Below are 20,311 nucleotides of genomic sequence, written 5' to 3' on the forward strand. Positions count from 1 at the left end.
GAACTAATCTAAAGAGCAAAGAAACAAAGTTTAGGTCAGTCTTCACCCAGCGTGGACGGAAAAACGGCAACCAGATTTTGTTCCTGTGGATGGACGTCACCGACTTCACAAAAAGCAAAGAGAAATAAAAGATGGACAGATGCTGGTTCATTACAGAAACAAGGTTCAAAGGATCTAATGATTGCTAACAAATAGCCTGGCAGCAATTTCCTTTCATTTCACTCTCATAAGCCTGAACACACACACACACACACACCTAACACACCTAACTCATCTCTCAGTTCGAGTCTCTCCATCAGCTGCTGAGACTTTGATGATAATGACGATGTCTAATGACGACCATTTCACTACCTTAACCTGTCATTTTCCACCCTGTGGCAGCAGAGCTTTGTCTTATGAGTGCACTGGGTGTGGGCATATGAAGAAGACTGATGCAGACTGATGAAGAATGTCCTGTTAACTGCAGGGTAGTTAGAAGAATGGAATGGCTGCCATCTTATATACTGAAAACAACTTTTCATTTCAAATTCGCAGATTTAATCAAATCATTTTTTTTGCTAAAGGACCAGTTTGACAAGCTACTGGTCCCAGCCAAGAAACAGTCCAGCACATAATCCCCATAAAACTGAAAATTGTTCTTCTTACATTACATTCAGACCACACCCGGTTAGCTGCCCCCCCCCCCCCCCCCCCACCCCGCTTCCAATCCTTTTGCTAAGCTAAGCTAAGAATCCAGTAGCTGTAGCCTTTAATGTAACTGACAGCAGATTTGAGAGCGGTATCGATCTTCTCATTTAACTCTCACACGGCGAACACAGCGAAGCGTATTTCCCAAAATGCCAAACTATTCCTTTTCTTGTTTCCCAAGACAAACCAAGAAAGCGTGAAAAAATGTCAAACAGTATTTAACATTGTTTCAGCCACATACCTGCTGCAGTCAGTCTGCCATATACAGTGGTATGCTGTACATTATAAAGTCAGTCACAAACATTATGGAAAGTGTTGTATTATTTAGAATCATCCTAAATCCCTTTTTTGTGAAACCTTACCATGATTTCTGCTGAATCACATGTGATTCACAAGTAAAGCCTTACAAATATGAATGACTGTATTTTGGTAGCAGTGTATTGACTTGTATTGCACACTTGGGGATAAAATCATTAACCGTGTGGAAGAAGGGCAACGGGGAGAAGCGGCATTTAATTGCTGTAACAACTATTGACGTGTCATTTCGCTGGCAGAACCCTTTTAGAGCCGGGGCTGTCGCCGAGGGTAGTCAGTTTAGTGGAAAACTGGTTTAGCAAGCAATTAACTTCATCATTACTGCTGCATACCAAACTATTGTTCTGTTGATGGGAGACCGGCCTTGTTTTCCTCTTTTTCCTCACTCCAGTTAGTCCTTAATACATCCACAGTCTCCTATGAAGGAGGAATGTTTAGCAGTAGTTGTCCTCGACTGAAGAAATACTTCATGAATAATTCCTCTGTTTTATTTCACCTACTTATTTACTGGTTGATTGAAATTTTATTAAAATCTGTGTGACAGAATCTTACTCCACTTACTTTGTTTACTAAGTAAGTAAACAAACTGATTTTTTTTCCTGAGCTTTCAGTCACATAGCATCATCACCACTCACCTCCTGTACGTCCTGGTGGTATTTTCGGCCTAAACACTGAAAACTACTCTGGTCTTTGAATGTTACTCAGCTGAACAATATGATGAGACTCGAGTGCAAAAGCCTCCTGAGCTGCGGTGAGGTACATCAGAAGGTAATTATCATTATCTTCTTACGCTCATTATCTTTTAATCATTGTCTAATTGGAGATTTAATTTCTAATTTTGAGCGCGAGCCTGCGGTTGTGTCACACTTTGGTTGCATCATTCTTCACTCTGTCTATGCGGTCGACTTCTGAGGATGTATTTCACACCCGTGCCATGAAGCAGATGGGGTCATTATGGTTAACACAGTGCCTAAAGCTGGTTCTTATCCAATTAACCAGTTGTTAACCCCTTTGGTGTGTTAAAGTTGGAGCCTTGTGCAGAATCGTGTGTGTCTAGGGCTTGCAGCTAAGAATTATTTCCAGGTTCAAGTAGTCTGATCATTTTCTCTATGAACGGATGAATCATTTGATTGATAAAATGTTTAGGAAATTAAAGTACGATTCAGTAAAATATTACAAGCAGAAGCTGCACTCATTACCACTCGAGCCACACTGCATTAACAGTAGGTAAGGACACTTTGTTGAATTAGAATTATTTGCTATCACTGTGTTATTACAAACCTTTCTAAAGAGACTGAACTCCAGCTATTTGCAGATTAAAGCTATTACTGGTATCAGCTGCCTTCCAGACTCCACCTCAACTCTGCAATGTGCTGCATCACCATTTCAGCTTTCCGCCACCAACATCTCAAAGTTTCACATTTCCAACAGGAAAAACGCAGGCGGAGGCAGAGTGCCATCTCACTTCTACAGCCTCAACGTTATGAGTTTACTGGGAGTGGATTTAACGAAGCAGAGAGAGAGAGATAGGAGGCCTAATTACTTTAATTACAATGCATAGCTGCGATCTGCTAAACTGTAAGGCGCACCTTAATCCGCCAGCTAATTATGGGACGTTCTGTGGTGGTGTAAGTGGTGGAGATCGGGCTGAGCCGATGAGTAAAACGCAAAGTTTGGCCTTAATTAAATGCTGAATCTGTGATCGGCCGATCAGCTCTTTTAGCGTTATACCAAATAAACTGCATCAGCATCGGCTTTTAAATGAAGGAGGCTGTGAAGACAAAGTCGTGACTTGCTTGTTCTGTCGACCGAGGAGGGCAGAAAACCAAAGCTCGCTGCAGACTGTACATGTTTTCATGCTCTGTTTTTGGGAAAGTTTTCAATGCAAATGCCTTACATAGCTTTTAAACACTGCTGAATAAATCAGGAGGCCACTCACCACGGTTTTTGAGACGATAACATCTGAAGGCCTCAGTTATACACAGACTTTGGTCTTTGACGACGTCATGTGAATATTTTCTTCATTATACTTTTTCTGAATAGAATAAGCGCTCTAGAAAAATGTGTAAATTGTAAATGGACTTTAATTAAAATAAATGCTTTAATTAAAATTCATGGCCACAAAATAATCTACCAAACAGGTTCCAGGTAAAAGCTTTTTTTTTTTTTTTGCTCAGAAGTGGATATTACTCTGAGGCACAGGTGGGGACGTTTTTCTAAAAATGTGAGATGTCCAAGGTACAAAAGCAGACAAAAATGCTTTGCCCTCAAAAAAGGTGTCCAGCATGACTGTCCACTTACAATCAGGACAGTGTGATATCAGCACGGCTGGCAGATGTTGCTCAGTATGAAGTGTGAGATCTTGTGGAGTCAGTAATGAAAGGTTGATCAGCACACGGTTTACCCACCACACAGATGAAGCAGAATATGAAATTATTCAAACAGAGAGTCTCGTTTAACTCATTTAAATTTTACTCTTAAATATTACATTTGTTCTGATGTGAAAAATATTTTTTTAATTCCAGTTTATTTACTCACCGCCTTGTCTTCTCTCCGCTCTGTGTTTGGCAGGGACAAGACAAGCACATCATCTATTCAACAGCAGACATTAAATGTTACCATTAAAAGACTAAACAGAAGTCATCAGTTTTCAAATTCTACTTGTAATAGTTTAATTTGCAGTGATGCCTGACTGAATGAGCGCATTTTAATTTAACAGTAACAGATTTACTGACACTCCTGCATCTTGTTTTAGTCGTCTTCAGAGCTCAAAGACAAATATGGTATTTACCACTAACAGGCTCAGAGGTAGAAAATTCTGCACGTAAAAACTGATCTGCACCTTTGCAGTTTATGAGCACACATTTAAGGCAGGATTGGGCAAATAGCAGCAAATCCAGCAGAACACATTCGGCACTCATGATAAATCCTTTTCAGGTTCTTCAGGGGAAAACCTCACCACTTCCAAAAAGAAATCTGCACAGGTTTAGTCATGTGCTGGAAAATGTAAATCTTGGCCTCAGTAAATGTCTCTAATCAGGAAACATCACTTGACACAGGTGGCAAAACATTTGTTTAGAATAAATCTAAATCCGAATCTTTAGTTAAGTTTTGTCAGTGGAGTATTTTAAGTTTACCAGCTGTTGAAAAGACAAAATGGAGCGCTGGATCTTTAACCCGTTACTGTGACCAGTGCTGCTGACACACATGAAACCTACAGCAAAAGCATATGGCTTCTTTAGTCTGTGTGTGTGTCTGTGTGAGTAGTTACGGTATTATGTAATCTAAACAGTGGAGATGTGTCTAATTGAATAATAAGCACCATCTGGAGCCATTAGTAAACTGTAAGTTTTGAGTGCATTTTGTTGTTCTTTCTCCTCATTAACACACACACACACACACACACACACACACACACACACACACACACACACACACACACACACATCTGTTTTTGTTGCATAATACTGGAACATATCTTAACTAATTTATGGAGACAGAAATTCAGATAAAATAGTTCCACTACATCTTCATTATGTTAGTAAATTATTTCAAGGTACCAGTGCTCGTATAATTCTCACTCACTCACTCACTCACACTCACTCACACTCACTCACACTCACTCACACTCACTCACACACACACACACACACACTCACTCACTCACTCACTCACTCACTCACTCACTCACTCACTCACTCACTCACTCACTCACTCACTCACTCACTCACTCACTCACTCACTCACTCACTCACTCTCTCTCTCTCTCTCTCTCTCTCTCTCTCTCTCTCTCTCTCTCTCTCTCTCTCTCTCTCTCTCTCTCTCTCTCTCTCTCTGTGTGTGTTGAGGCAGATGCCGAGGCTTCTCTCATGTCTCTGATGGCTGCATGGATAAATAAATGACTACATGAGGACTTTTACACATTTTGCATTAATCTGTGACAGACGTACTGACTCATGCATGTGTCACTGAATTAATGGCGATAATGTCTCTGTGCACCACATGGGTTGTCTCTGGTTGACGCTACGTGCTTTTATATCTTTATCATCATGAACTAACTGTGTAAATGTGTACATTCAGCAGCGACGACAGGTTTTCCTGTGTTTATATTTAAGGCTTATGCAGAAATCAAGGCACAAAGTCAAAGCCACAGACACACTTCAGTTCAAGAGGTTCACTGCAGGACATGTTGAGAGTCTGTCTTGATTATCTGGCTGTGAAGATTTTTGTTTTTAAAACAGTTTTTTTTAACTATAGCAGGAAAGGTGAGGTAAGATGTCACAGAGGAGTCTCAGAGTTAGGTGAAGAACAAAGTCGGAGTCTGGGCCTTTTCCACTGTCCTTCTTTTAGATGTCAATGATACAATTGGGATGCAGCCTGGGTGCTGTTGGTGGCCCTGTGTGTGTGTGTGTGTGTGTGTCTGTGTGTGTGTGTGTGTGTGTGTGTGTTGTGGAGACCCTGAGTTGATTACAGCCTTTCCTCTGCCTCCTTTCATCTTTCCACGGGTCTTGGCAGTGTCAGGCTTCTACAACCGCTCTTTGCCCAGGTTTATTAAGGCGGACTGAGAGGGTTCATCCCACTCTCTTTCTCTCTTTCCAAGGGTTCAGTTTACTATTGAATTTAGCTGGAAAACTATCAGCTTTACTTCTTCTCTCACTGTCTTCAATCAGTCTTTGTTATCACCACAATTTCTGAGAAAGCGATTAAAAAAAAGATGCATGTGTACCAAATTAAAAATGACATTTCCTAACTATAACTATACATTAGTCATAGTTTATTTGCCATATGCATATTGACAATAATTGAAAATACGTTACTGTTCAAAAATGCAGTGATGACATGGATGTGGCTGAATTTTATGTGATAAAGCTAAAGCTGTGAGATGATGTTAGATGCACAAAAGCACAAGAAGATTCATTCTTAGCATTTTACCAGCTTTGTCGGAGAATAACGATAAATTCCCTCTTGACCTTAAGAAAACACAAGGATTGGGTGTAGACAGCCGATAATATGAGAATGTGCCATGGACATATTCACAATCTTGTCTTGTTTTCACCTCTATCTGAGGACATCACACAACTTTTTAACTACTGAACTATGAAAAAAAACATTTTTTTTTCTTCTTAAAATTTGTAAAAGCAGCACAACTGTCATTACAAAAAAAAAAAAAAAAAAAAAAGCTGCTCTGCATCCCCAGCTGTTTTTCAGAAACAGCATCAAACAGATGAAGCGCTGAGCCGATGGCTTGTAGCCAGAAACACATCGACTTGGGCAACTTGATTATTTCTGGTTTTATTTCCCACCCAGTTATCCTGTGATCTGATCTGCTGGCTCACTTCCACGTCAGGCTCCTTCTGACCAATCAGGCTGAATTGACTCGGAGTTCAATTACACCTTCAGAGGTGAAAGGCTGCTCTCATCGTGGCAGAGACAGTTCATCGTCACTTTGTACCGGTTAGCACACTGTCAGGGACTATTCACTTTGATCAAATTTGCTGATTTGTGATAGCAACGAAAATCCCTGCATACACTGGATGACCAGAACACCTGCAGTATACAGCCGCACAGCAGGTATCTGACAACATGCATCAAGTCTGATTAATGTATTGGAAAAAGGGGACAAATGGACACACTGACATTCTTGTGAATTTACCCTTCTCTCTTTTTTACTGCTGCTCCCATTTATCTTAGCATCAGAGATTTCATAACTAACTCATTCTCTTTCCATTCTGCTGCTGCTGCTGCTGCTGCTGCTGCCTGTGAGAGAGAAGCCGAATGGGATGGGTGGGAACAGAGGATTAAATAAATGGAGAGAGTTTATCATTTATGCCTCCATCCATCCACCCCTCTCTCCCCACTGTCACCCACAGGCTCCGAGCAAAACACGCTGATCTGATTACGTTTGTGAATGTGTGTATGTGTGTGAGTTTCAGAGAGAGATGTGTGTACAGACAACACAACCCTGTGCAGGACCGACTGAATGTAGTGGAAGCTTAAATCCCTCACAAAGGCAGCGTGACCGACCACTGAAATGAGGCTTTTCGGAGCTGCACTGAGGTTTTCATAGACTGCAAAGGACAACGTCGCTGGTAAAGGAATAGTTCAATTTTATTTTTGCCACAAAACGCAGTGGATTGAGGCTCAGACAGTCTGTCCCGTGGTCAGTAATCTCCCAGCAGACTAAAACAAACAGCAGCACAGTGCTCGATAAAAAACACAGCATACACCAAACATTCAAACCACCTTCAGCAATAACAGAGACTGAATGCGTTTGAAGTGTTTCTGATGCTTGATTTTCTTGCAGTTGTACTGAAAAAATAAATTAGAATCAGAATCAATCGATTTGCAAATTAACTCTAAATCTTTTCAGTGATTTTAAATCTAAAGGCCGACTGTGCGATTTTATTTTCTCTGTCGCTGCTTTTATGTTTGTTCTCAGGTGTTTGGCTACAAAAAAAAAACCTCCATCCACTCCTCTCTGTGCAGTTTAATCATGGTGGAGAAAGAGGAGAGGAGGAAAGCTCCTGTGTGAGGATGGAAGAGAGGAAGAGGCAGGATTAATCTGTCTGTGACATGCTGCTTCAACATTGTGCTGTGTGTGTGTGTGTGTGTGTGTGTGTGTGTGTGTGTGTGTGTGTGTGTGTGTGTGTGTGTGTGCACCTGTTCTATCACCGCCTTGATCTCAGGAAATGTCAGCGCAGGAGTGGAGAGCCACATAAACACAGACAAAGAAAGTGAAGAAAAGGTTTTTCTGTTTGAGCTCTTCTGACTCTGAACCTACAGAAATGTGTGTGTGTGTTTGTGTGTGTGTGTGTGTGTGTGTGTGTGTGTGTGTGTGTGTGTGTGTGTGTGTGTGTGTGTGTGTGTGTCTGTGTCTGTGTCTGTGTGTCTGTGTCTGTGTGTGTGTGTGTGTGTGTGTGTGTGGGTGAACAGCCTGGCAAACGCACAGGATGAGAGAGTTTTGCCTGGACCACTTCTGTGTGATTTATGGCATATGAGCCAGTGGTGCCTTCTCTTCACCATCACATCAAAGACTCGGCGCACTGTAAACCTCACACTCTGAGTATACAGTGATGTATGAACAGGCACAACCACACCTTCATGTTTTGGTGATCAGGCTAAAGCTGGCTGAGCACCTTGCCTGGATTTTCCATCAGAATCCGAGCTGCTGAAAAGCAGATGGAGGGTCTTACTGGTCTCTGTGCGATTGTGAGTTCTTGCCAAGATGCCATGTAGCGCCACATATTCAGCCTGAAGATCAACAGCAGATTAATCCCAGGATTTGGGGTTTTCTTGCCCAGATTCTCCCCATGTTCAGGAATCCAGTAAATTAAATACTGCAAACTTATAAAAGCGTCATGTGGTTTTAAAACATTAGTTCTTTCTGAGGGTAAAATTCGATACCAAACAAACGCCTGATTATAATTACTGCGAAGAGAAACTTTCAGCCAGTTCTCAGTCAGAACATGCCTCTGTGTTTGCCTCGTGCTGAGAAACTGCTGTCATGTTATTAGAATTTACATAATCCTGCACCTGCACTCACCATTGCAGATTATTTCCCTTTTAGTTGCGGTAAAGACATTTAATTTCTACACATTTGTTCTCAGCAGTAAGGACTTCAGCTTCTTACAAACTACTGTTTTGCTTCTCTCTGACTGATATAATAACAAAGTACATCAACTTAAAGCAAAGCCATGAATGATTTTGCATCTGGCAGCTGGAAGTCAGACCAATCAGCAAACTATGGGTCTCTCTTTAGGTAATGACAATGAGGAGCTGTGCAGTTTTTTTTTCTTCAACTTCAATTGAGTGCTGTGTTTGGTTTGCGGTCCTGAATCATTAAAGGCTGAGCCAGACGCCTGCAAAGTAAATTTGGTCTGCAACTGCTGATCATGTCTCTGAGCCAAGCTAATGCCAATTGAACCTTAGCAGACAACAGTGAGCTGGCTCAGATTGGCTGCAGGGATGGGGATATTTTGTGTTTCTAGTTGGTTAGGAAGAATAGGAGAGCAGTAAACACCAGCACAAACTGACTGACAAAAAAAACAAAAGAAGCAACAAGCAATTAGAATGGAAGAGACAAAAAGAGTGTCACCTTTACCAGTAAGCCACTCTATCAAACACGAAGCAGTTTGTTTGAAGCAGTTTGCCTTGTGGTCCAATAGAGGGCGCTCTTAAAATTCACTGAAACTACAAAGACTGTGCCAGTTTTCACCAGGGCCGTCTAATTTGTCCACAAACAAAATCTTGCATCATCAGAGAAGCTGACTCTTTCTAAACGTCAGGATCCAATGAAGACGTACGATAATCGTTCGTGTGTGTGACAAAATACTTCAGTTTTTACTTAAGAATCTCATCTAATGCAGCTTTAAGCGCATTAGAAGAAATAGTAGAGCCAGTCTACAAACTGAAAAAGGACAGTGGCATTATTATCTTGATTGAAAATGTGCCAAGCCTCTAAATATGCGGCACTTCTTCTCTGTCTCTGTGCTCAGCAAGGCATTTGTTTTACATGGGACACCAAGCTGCCTGCTCATTGCTCACAAGCTGGCAGAAATATGGCTTTTATTCCTCTGCGATTTTTTTAAAACTACCCTTCAAAGAGTAAAGGACAAACAGGGGAAAATACCTCAAGACTACTGAAAGCACAAATTTCTCATTTGTGGCTGAGAGCAGCGTTTAACATGAAGGATTTTTCATACTATTTCCACAAATGTGCTGACTGTGCTGCTCCACGCTGGAGATAATCCAGATTGAGCCAACAGGAGCTGCACTAGGGTAACGACAGAATACAAAAATGAATGCGAACAGGGTGCAGAGGCAAGATCAATATAATGCTTTTCTAGAAATTGTCTTTTGATGGTTAAAATTAGTGTAACAGCCAGCGAAGCAAAAACATGCCAACACTGTAGGTCCTCATAGATCACACTGACATCTCATCACTGAGGCCATGGCTTTGGTTTAATGGCTGTAACTTAAAAGAGTTAAAGATGAAACTTAGTGGGCAGGCCGTTCAATAAGCACACAGTATTTACCGTACATGTGCAGTGATGAATTAGTGGCCATGTAAGCTCTTTGTGCATTTTAAGGCCTTTTATAGAGACACACTGTCAAGCTGAGTGGAGTTCACAGCTGGTCTGCTGTTTGGCAGTAGATCTTGTTTGGAGACGCCAAGTTTTACAGCTGAAATATCGATTCTGAGCAGGCAGGTGAGCGGTGTGTGTGAGCGACCTGGTGGTGGCTCAGCTGGCACAGAGGTCTATACAACGTGCAACGCTGTTCTCTGTTTCAGCCACGCCAGAGGTTTGGCTTTAGGAATGGCCTCGGTCTCGTCATTTGGTCCAGACTGAGAAGATATGTTGACATTTTGGTTTTAGTGAAATGTCTTCAATGAAATCTAGTAGAAAATTCCATGATACCCAGGGGATGAATCTTCATGACTTTGGCAACTCCCTAAAAATGTTCTACCAGGTGAAGGTTTTCAGGTAAACTGTGAAATATCTGCTACGAATTGAAAGACTTTGATGATCCCCTCTTGCGTCACCATGAGCTTCATATTATAGTTTTGAATGAAAAATGGTGCTGGAAAATAGGACACAGGTGCATCCTCACGCAGGTTTCAAAGACACAGTTGTGTGACCTTACATTCAATGACAAACTGTGCTTAAGTGCATCACATGCTGACTTAAGGATGCATGAAGGATTTCAGTGACTCTTGTCTGATCGCTTTAGGAACTCAACCCTCGGAATGAGAGCCAGAACTTTAAAATCTTACACCAGCCTAAAAGCTTAAAATTTAAAGCCTTTAAATGCTTTTTTTTTTTCTCAAATTGAGGACCACCCTGTTTTTTATGTCTTTCAACACACACTCACACACACACACACCATAAGGCCTCATTACCCTGAAGTGTTTCAGATAACGCCAACTGAGAATAACTCAAAGTAATTTCTCCTCTCCCACCCCACTCTCATCCCTCATCCCTTCCCACCATTCTTCCTGCCTCAGCAGATAACAGAACAGAGCAGGGAGAAGACGACTCTCGTGCTTTTTGAAGAGAAAATGTGACGCTCTCGGGAGGTCCACGTTGCAGCCAACAGGGTACAGCACCGGGATGAAGGAGAAGGAAGAGGGAAAAAGGAGAGAGAGCCTGTGGAGGCTCGAGATGACAAATTTCACTTTCTTCCTATCTCAGTTTCTCATTCTTATTCGGCATCTGATTCCCCTCACACAGGCCTACCCACGCACACACCCATACAGTTAGCCTGTAATCTCTTTGGTCTGCTGCTCGGCCTTTTATGTTTTCCCCACAGTCCTCCCAGCATGCTGCAGTTGGCCGTGTGCTGCTTCAGTGAGGACTGGAAGAATTAGAAATAGTCTCCATCAATCTGTTCAGTTTGTTCTGTCTTGGCTGCAGGTAAAGTTCATGCATATGAATTGAGCCTTGTGGCAAACACAACATTTTTCAGAAAGCAATGTGGATTTTAAAGCCATTACACAAAGTGCTGACACTTACTTAAAGCTGCAGTAATTGATTGGTTTTTCTTGGCCACCGGAGGGGGGGGGGGCAGGACGAGATGGAAACACAACACTGACATATTATGAGCAAATAAAATTACTGGTGAACACAAATAGTTGCCTTTTAAAACATTTAACAGACACAGAGAAACACTGACATTAATTTGTCGTCATGTGTCACAACACCTGACAAATGCACGTCCAATATTCACTCTTTTTTTTTTTTAGCTCAGTTTTGGTCTACACCAACTAAAAATATCTGTTTAGCGACTGAAGGCTCCTCTGTGTTCACCAGCTAGACGATAACACTGCGTATCTTCTGTCTGGTGCTAAGCAGGTAGCAAACAGTTTATCGGAGAAATGGATTGTGGAGATTTCCAAAGATTTTCAGTCTTTCAACATCACTTTAAGGTCCATAAATTCTGTTCTAATCAACCAGGTTGGCTGCTACTTTCATCTCACTTCAGCTCTGATAAAGGTACTTTGTGTTACAGAGCCAGTATCAAAAGGCAGACAGCCAAAGAGCCAGATGTCTTTTCTAAGGAGTTTATGGAAACCAAAACAAGGACAAGGAGAGTGAATACTGGACAGAAATGGGACAATGAATGCTAATGTTGCAGTGTGTGTCTGCTGAATGTGTAAACAGGCAACCACCTTAGTCATAAATACTTTATGTAGTAAGGTAATAAAATGCCAAGGATGTACATTGTCGAGCTTGTTCTGGAGTTCTTCTGTCCAAATGTGCACAACAAAATCAATTTTTGCAGCTTTAAAAAAAAGACCCAGGCCAAACTGACAGGCTATCAGCCTCGTGCATCAACAATGCCAACATTTGCTTGACCTTATTTTGCTCTAACAGTCTCTTCCTTTAACCTAAGGGACGTCTAATTAGCCTGCCTGAATAAAAGGAATCAAAAATACAGCTTAAAGCAACTTTTTTCTCTTTGTATTCTTATTCTCTGGTAGCATAAGAAATCACTGAGAGCTCGCTCGGACCACACAGTCTAATAAGCTGCACAGAACAGCAAATGATCGCTGCTGCGGCCTTCATTTATTTATCTGTCGAGAGATAGAGAGCGAGACGTATGTGTGTGCTGGTGGACTGGTTTTCATGCTAATTGCACCATTGTGGCCCCGTGCGTTCAGTTCAAAGGCAGAACAAGGCCGAGAATATTTGACTGTGATCAGCTGGGACTGAGGACAACGCAACACATCAGACACACACAAAGCTGGATGCGAGTATGTGTGTGTGTTTGTGTGTTCAAATGCAACAGTTACAGCTAATGATGTTTCTGTCTCTGAAGCAGATGAAGCAAGACAGAAGATGGAAAATAAAAACTGAATATACACTAAGTCCTGATTTAGTTTAGTATACATGTTGTATTATGGCTGTTAGGGCCAGTATTTCTACAATGGATTAATCTGTGGATTATTTTTGATGATTACACAATTGATTGTTTTGTCTATTAATTAAACTGTGGAAAATGGCTATCCCATCTTCCCAGAGCCAGCCAGTGTTTGTCAAAGCAACAGCTTAAAAAAAAAAAATCAAATTTTAACTATTTTTAGCCACAAATTAACCGCATGCGGTGCCTTGGTGAGTACTTTTGGAAGCCAGACGGCGTCGACTCGAAATAAACCACAGTTCTCATGTTTATTGTAATGAAGGAACATGTCAGCCAGTGCAACAGTGCGGCTCACTGATGTGTTTTTAACAGCTTTGGACAAAAACAGGTTTACAGCACAGACACAGAGAATATACAGGTTTGTTTTGGGCTTTTTATCACGTTTGTTGACAATATGAAAACATAGACTATCACCAGCCTTGTCCTTTAAAGCTGTTTCTTTCAGTTAAAATACAAAATGATGATTCTGCTTTGTTATACTGTCAGCTGTGGGCTTCAGAGGCCAAACAGTAGATGCAAAACTATATAATGTCCTTTTGCACAGTATTGCAAAGACAACAGGTGCATAATTAAAGCTGCAGGAGAATGAGCACCAGAATGATGGTCTGCTCATTTAGTGTTTCCAGCAATACTCCACTTGTGTTTAAGCAGGAGAAAAGAAAAATCCAGCTATGTAATCACAGCCTTAAGGACGTAATCACAGCACAAATACTGTCTGTACACAGCGCTGACGCCACAGCACCTCAGACCGCTGTGACTAACAATTCAGCTCGCACCTAATCTCCGAGTTCGTCCCACCTCCTCTATAGGCTGGCAGATAAAAATGCCATGGCTCCTGGAAACAGATGACAGGTGCCACAGCCAAGCCCAGATAAAACTGATGAGAAGGCATTATCTTTCCTCCACTGAGCCGACTGAGCGCAGCTTCTGTCTCTTTCCTGTGAGGCACACGGTCGGTTGGACAGGGACGGTCGCTGCGCTACGGGAACAATGTTTGGTCTAAAAGTGAAATTAGCTCACAGAGAAAACTCTTTTCACATTAAAGGCTTTGTGTGTACATCTTTATGTGTGGGTAGTGACAACAGAGAAAAAGCACACAAAAGCTCTTTGTGATTAAAAAGCAATACAGAAGTTAGTGAGTTAACTTATTAATGAAAGATGCTGGGATGATTTCAGTAATAAGAAGCTTCCATTGCTCTGTTGATACCACGATCCCATTAAGCTACTGATTGTGTGGCCTTTGGCATTTACACAGAAGACTTGCAATAGCATTTTGATGCTGTGCTGCATTTCCAGCCACATTTCAGTTTAAAATAATAATGAATCAAGGTGCTTTTGCACTCAACACTGTAATGTATAGAGGGGGCTGGATCCTCAGAGCCACAAACGTCAAGCATCAGGAGGGACAGCACTACAATTAGATGATTCACTGGCGCAGACGCTGCGGGCAGATGCCATTTCTTATCATGCAAACTGTCAACAAAGTGTCAACATTTTTAATCTCAGCGGGACAAACATGGTTAAATAACAGCTAATTAAATAAAAGTCCCATGGACAAATACAACATGAAACAACATATTAATTTCATGAACAAAAAAACAATCTGATGCCAAGTAACACCATGGCCAGGAACATCAAACAGCCAGTTTAATATTATATAGGGAAGAGAACTGCTGTGATTAATGAGCTGAATGCATCCCTAACTTAGCTTCTGAACATATTTTAGTTGCCACATAATAATATGCCAAACAAGGTATTTCTCTTTGCAATTTTCTGTTAACTTAAATTTAACATGACAAGTAATTAATGACAAGTAATTATTGTACAAAATCTCTGAAATTACCAGGTAATCTGAGCGGTAATCTGCTGAAAACGTGATCCAAATGAAATGGACCCATTGTTTTCTTGATCATGTTGATGCTACTGACACTAGTTTCAATACTCAAAACAAGACTTAGCACTGAGAGTATCTGTACTTTGGAGATATTTCCCCTACTGTCAATCACTGTCTTATAAAATGAAGGTACATTTGATTGTGATTCCACTTCCTGTCAGTTATGCTCCTGGTGCAACATTTTTACAGCTCCAGCGACCAAGAGGCAAAAAAAATCTTAAGCTTCGAAAGTGTGTGTGTGTGTGTGTGTGTGTGTGTGTGTGTGTGTGTGTGTGTGTGTGTGTGTGTGTGTGTTAGGGTGTAAATAGAGGCAGAGTTGAAACAAAGTGCATTGTGGTCACGAATGTCCAACACTTCACCTGTCACCACAAAGGGTAAAGAGGCAGGAGTGTGTATGTGTGTGTGTGTTTGTTTGTGTGATGTTAGATGTGAGCAGACAGACAGAGCTGACCAACTGCCCCAGAGAGCAGATCGCCCTGAGAAAACCCACGTGGGAGTGTGTGGACACAGATCATCTTCTCACCGGTCTGCACGCCCACGGCAGAAAGGAGAAGATGCATGTGGGCGCATTTTATCCACCAGGGCAAGATGCAATGTTTGCAAAACTTTGATTATGAGTAACAGTGGCAGAATCACAAATATGCTTGTACATTTGTTGGCAATGCATGCCATTAAAATACAGGACTGCAGTGTTTTTGATAGCTCGAGGGTGAGTGCTGCATCCCCTCCAGCTAGTACAAGTGCATCTGTAATGTAATGTTAACACTGGAGCTGCACAGGCAGAAGATTTTGTTTATTTAAATGGGAATACTTGGATGAAAAATTTATGATTTGCAAAGACATTAAAAATATTCTTCCATTTCATCCCTAGACAATGTTAGACTCACGCTGCAACGGGTAGTTTAAGAGCACCAGACATTTGTTGAAAAAAAAAAAAAAAGAATGAGCAGCCAGGCCAGTTATACTTTAAGGTACATCACATCAATATTTAAAGCTCATCAGCTTATAATTGGGAGTTAACTGGCAAAGCAGCAGCAGCAGCAGCCTGCGAAACCAGTTTATAACATCACTTTGACTGTATTCATGATTTGGCGTCACAACTGAATTTTAAGAATGGCCTGAGTTGGTGCATCTATTTCAATTTGACTTGACATCCAGGCAGTTATCGCCAATAAGAGATGAGCACCAGGAAAAAAAAAATAAAATAGACCGGCAACTTGCTCCAGCTTTATGTCAGCTCTGGTTGTGTGTTGTTGGCAGCTGGAGAGGTGTTGCCGGTGTTTTTAGGTTTTTTCTGGGATTAGAAGTCAGGTAGTGTCTGTTCCCTCAACCACCTAGTCATGAAGTGTGCAGAAAGTTTGAGCGGCCTCGGCAGCAGGCTGGAAGAAAGTGAAGTCTGCAACATGTTACCTTGTCCTAACTGCTGTAGCTGAGGTTTCCACAGGTGCCTGTTGAGGGTTGAAATATATTTAGAATCGAGTGGGTAGACTGTAATTACACACTGCATAGACAGGTGAGGAGGGAGGGAGGGAGGGTGGGGGAAGGGGGTTTAAACACTAAAACTCTCTTTCACACACACATACACGCACAAACACATGCGCGTCTGATTGGCAAGGCTTATCGCAAAGGTTGCCATGGTAACTAGACACAGCTGTCTCTATAAAAAGGGAGGAGGTTGAAAAAGGTGATGGAGAGAGAGCGAAGAGGGGGAGGGGGCACAAATGAACAAATGACAGAAAAAAAATGACAGAGAGAGATAAGTGGCAGAACATATTTCTAATTCAAACCCTGTAATTTCACCTCAGCTGGTGACGCACGTACTAAAAGCAGTGATTGAGTTATGGAAGCGAGGCGGGCAGGTTGGCAGTCAGGTGCTATCTAACTAGCTACGGGAACACAACTCACTGTGACTGAATTAAAGGGAGTGATTATGACCAATTAAGTCTCCCGCTGATTAAAAATAATTGTCCAGCAAACTGTCCTATCACAGAGAGATGAGACTTGAGGTAAAAATAAACAAAATCTTCATATTCGTTTGCCCTTTACAAGCTATAGTGAGCTGATGAAGATGTTATTTTCTTAACACCGGAAACATGATGTATAAATTCAAGCTCTAAGTCCGTACAGGTATAAATAAATACACCCAGTTTGCATCACCGTCGTGTTCCCCTGCTTATGCAGTGTTTTGTGTTAAAGCTCAGTCAGAGTGAGGTAAGGTGCCTGCAGCCCACCCACACTGTGATCCATTAATGGACACGGACACGTCAACACACCCCTGATTATCGACATTCAGCTAAAGCGGCCTGTGTGCTTTTACACACAGCAATTTTGCCGTATGGCCTGACGGCCTGTATAGGTTGTGGTACATATGAGCAGGTCAGGACGGTTGAGGAACACTCAGTCAAAGCAGCTGCCTCGCTCAACCTTACTCCAGGTTGTGTACCACCAAAGTGAGCCAGCGGAGGCACCAGAAACCCGTGGAGAAATGTCAACAAATGCCCGACTAATATCTAAATCCTGCCACAGCCCCCTCAGGGCTTTCACGTGTTCTTGTGGCTAAGTGGATATGATGTTAATTGCTAGCAAAGTAACGGCTGCTTTATTTAGTTAAAATGACTTTCACTAACCAAATACAGTCATAGAAACCACAGATGCTAGCAGAATGGAGGCTAGTGAGAAAGAAGAAAAGCTAGCAGCATTTAGATCGGACTCTGTACTCACTTCATTTTCCATCACGGCAACGGTTTACTGCCAACCCCTAGTTACCCTGATGGTAAATTGCTAATAGAATAACAGAAACAGAACTATGTGTACCATGTTAATCAATGCTAACATTAGCATTGTATCCCACATATGTTGAGAGGTAGGTGATAGATGTGTGTTTCATTGCGTTTTCCTGCCTGTGTTGCTGCTGCTGCTGTTCAGAATCAGGTCAGATGAGTCACCGGCAGCACAGGCCCAAAGCTGCAATCTCTCGCTCTCTAATCCACTCTCAGCCTGATGTGATAATGTGATCTCATTCAGCTTGCTCTTCTGTTGACGCCTAATGTCGCACAGTTTGTGCGCTTGTCTACTGCGTGGTCATTTGTTTGAGTTAGGGTTTTGACTGATGCAGGTTTTTTGAAGGCCGTCATCACCGTGGGATCGAAGCTGTCTTTGCCCAGTATTCAGTAACACTGACCAGAACACTGATCAGAGGTCCAAGTCTGAACAGAAACATTTCACTGTCTGGTCAAATGAATTAATTTGATCGTTTTGGCTCTAATGCAGATAGATCTCAGTTGAGTTTTGTCTCTTTCAGTAGTCTTGTCCAATATTATTAGTCTTTCCACATTTTCTACTGCGGGATACTGAGTTATGTAGGCCCATGTTTTCAATGCCTATCTCTCCATCCACAGGAGTTTACTAAAGTATACTAAAATCCAGTTAATGTAATATTTAAATTTTCTAGGAACAATAGTCTGACAGTTGTCTGTTGCTGGCAAAACATCGAGTGACACTCACTGTTAATGACTCTTCTTGTTTTTATAGTGCGTTACTATATGTGGGCGTGTGTGTGTGCGTGTGTGTGTGTCTGTGTGCGTGCGCGCCTGTGTATCCAGGTGGTGGCCGGCTTGTCCAGTCGACCATCTCTCTCCAGCTGTCTCCCTCACTGCATGGGCTAACCCTGACTGACACCGACCCTGCCCAGAGGCTAAACACAACACAGCAGTTTCAAATATATCCAACCCCGCTCACACACGCTCACACAAACACAATGACACACACAACTGCAGACACACAATTGTGGGTTGCGGCAACGGCAGCTTGATCTAATCTGACCTTAGCCTCAGATACCTGGTTTTAGGTGTTTGTGTGTGTGTGTGTCCACAGCTGTTGAATGATGAGGCACGCTCTACACCTGCTTGCCAGTCCGCCTCCTGTGAAGAAGAAGATGACTGTCCCCTGAAACCACACACACACACACACACACACACACACACACACACACACACACACACACACACACTCACACACACAGAGACTCACACAAATGTCTGGATTGTGCCCTTTACTCATGCCTCAGTGTATTTTTTGTCTGTATCCCGTCTTAAACTTTCTCTCCCCGTCCCTCTCTGTATTCGTAATGTCTCCCTCTTGTCCTAAAAGTTGTCAGCTGTGTCTGCAGGGTGTGTTTCTGTCTCAGCAGAATGACTGTGGTGGAACATTTAACACCGTGCTTTAAGTCTGTTCCTCAAAAAAAAAAACTTTACCTTGCAGATTTGGACAAGCACAAACAGTGCACACTGTATGCAAGTCCAACGCTAGGTTTTTACAACACATCAAATCAAGATTTGAATAATCATATTCACATTCACTGTGCTGCTAATCAATGTTTGTTAAAGTGGGATACATGAATTATCATAAATGCACAAACAGAATATGAATCTTTTCTACTGTTATGCTGATGCCTCTTTTCTTTGTGCGTTTGGTGATGTCTCAATGTCCCATGATAGTCTTGGAAAAAAAAATCTGAAGGCAAGCACTGTATAGTATAAAGTGAATACAGTATTGGCTGCTGACAGCTTCATTACAGAAGCAAAAACAGATATTGGTTTAATGCCCTCTGGGACTCTGTGAATGCTTAAAGTCATTATCTAACCACTGTTGTCACATAGTGTGTCATGTTGGCGCTCATTATGTCAGATGGTTAAGCAACTTATTGAAAATTACACAAAAGCCTTTCATTTCAATCAGCTTACATTAGTAAACTTACAGAAATATGATATACAACAAATACATAAAGTTTAGAGTACAGAGTACACCACTACCATAGACCACAGAGATAAAGAAAAACAGAATGAACCGGCTCTCTAGGTGATCTCTCCCATACTGCGTCTGATTTACAGCCTTCTGCTTGTCCTTTGCCAGCATCAGGTCAGCCGCTGGAGCGTGAAAATCATTAAAGGTGTGATCACTTTCTGTTGAGTCATGCTATAGATCACAGCTGCAGGGCTGGAGGTCATCCTCTGCAACCACAGGCTCTACTGTCTTATATGTCTTCAATTTAAACACCTTAATCATAAATTATACCCTCAGTCTGATTGAGGTGTTGGGTTCAACGATCATCACAGGAGAGACTGTTACGATCCTGCATCGCACGAGACAGACGTGATGTACGAACGGGCCGATCATTATGGAGAAAGCATTAAGAACAGCACAGCACTGGGTCCTTCTGGGAAATGCACAGCTTGCTCTCTCTCCCTGTCGTTTCCTCACTGTTTTGCTCACACTTAGTCACAGCACACTGAATTCCATTAGCAGTGGCACCAGTGTCTATAGCACTTGTAGCCCGAAGCCGCCCTGTTTCGCATGTGTGTGTGTGTGTGTGCGTAGGCGTGTGTGTGCGTTTGTGTGATCATCATTTGTTGTATTTGAGACGCAATGGGAATGAGTGAACCCTATTTAAATAGTGCGGAGAGACGTCAAGCCTGAGAGAAGACTGGTCCACTT

This window comes from Toxotes jaculatrix, chromosome 19 (assembly GCF_017976425.1).
Source record: "Toxotes jaculatrix isolate fToxJac2 chromosome 19, fToxJac2.pri, whole genome shotgun sequence".
Classification (NCBI taxonomy): Eukaryota; Metazoa; Chordata; class Actinopteri; family Toxotidae; genus Toxotes; species Toxotes jaculatrix.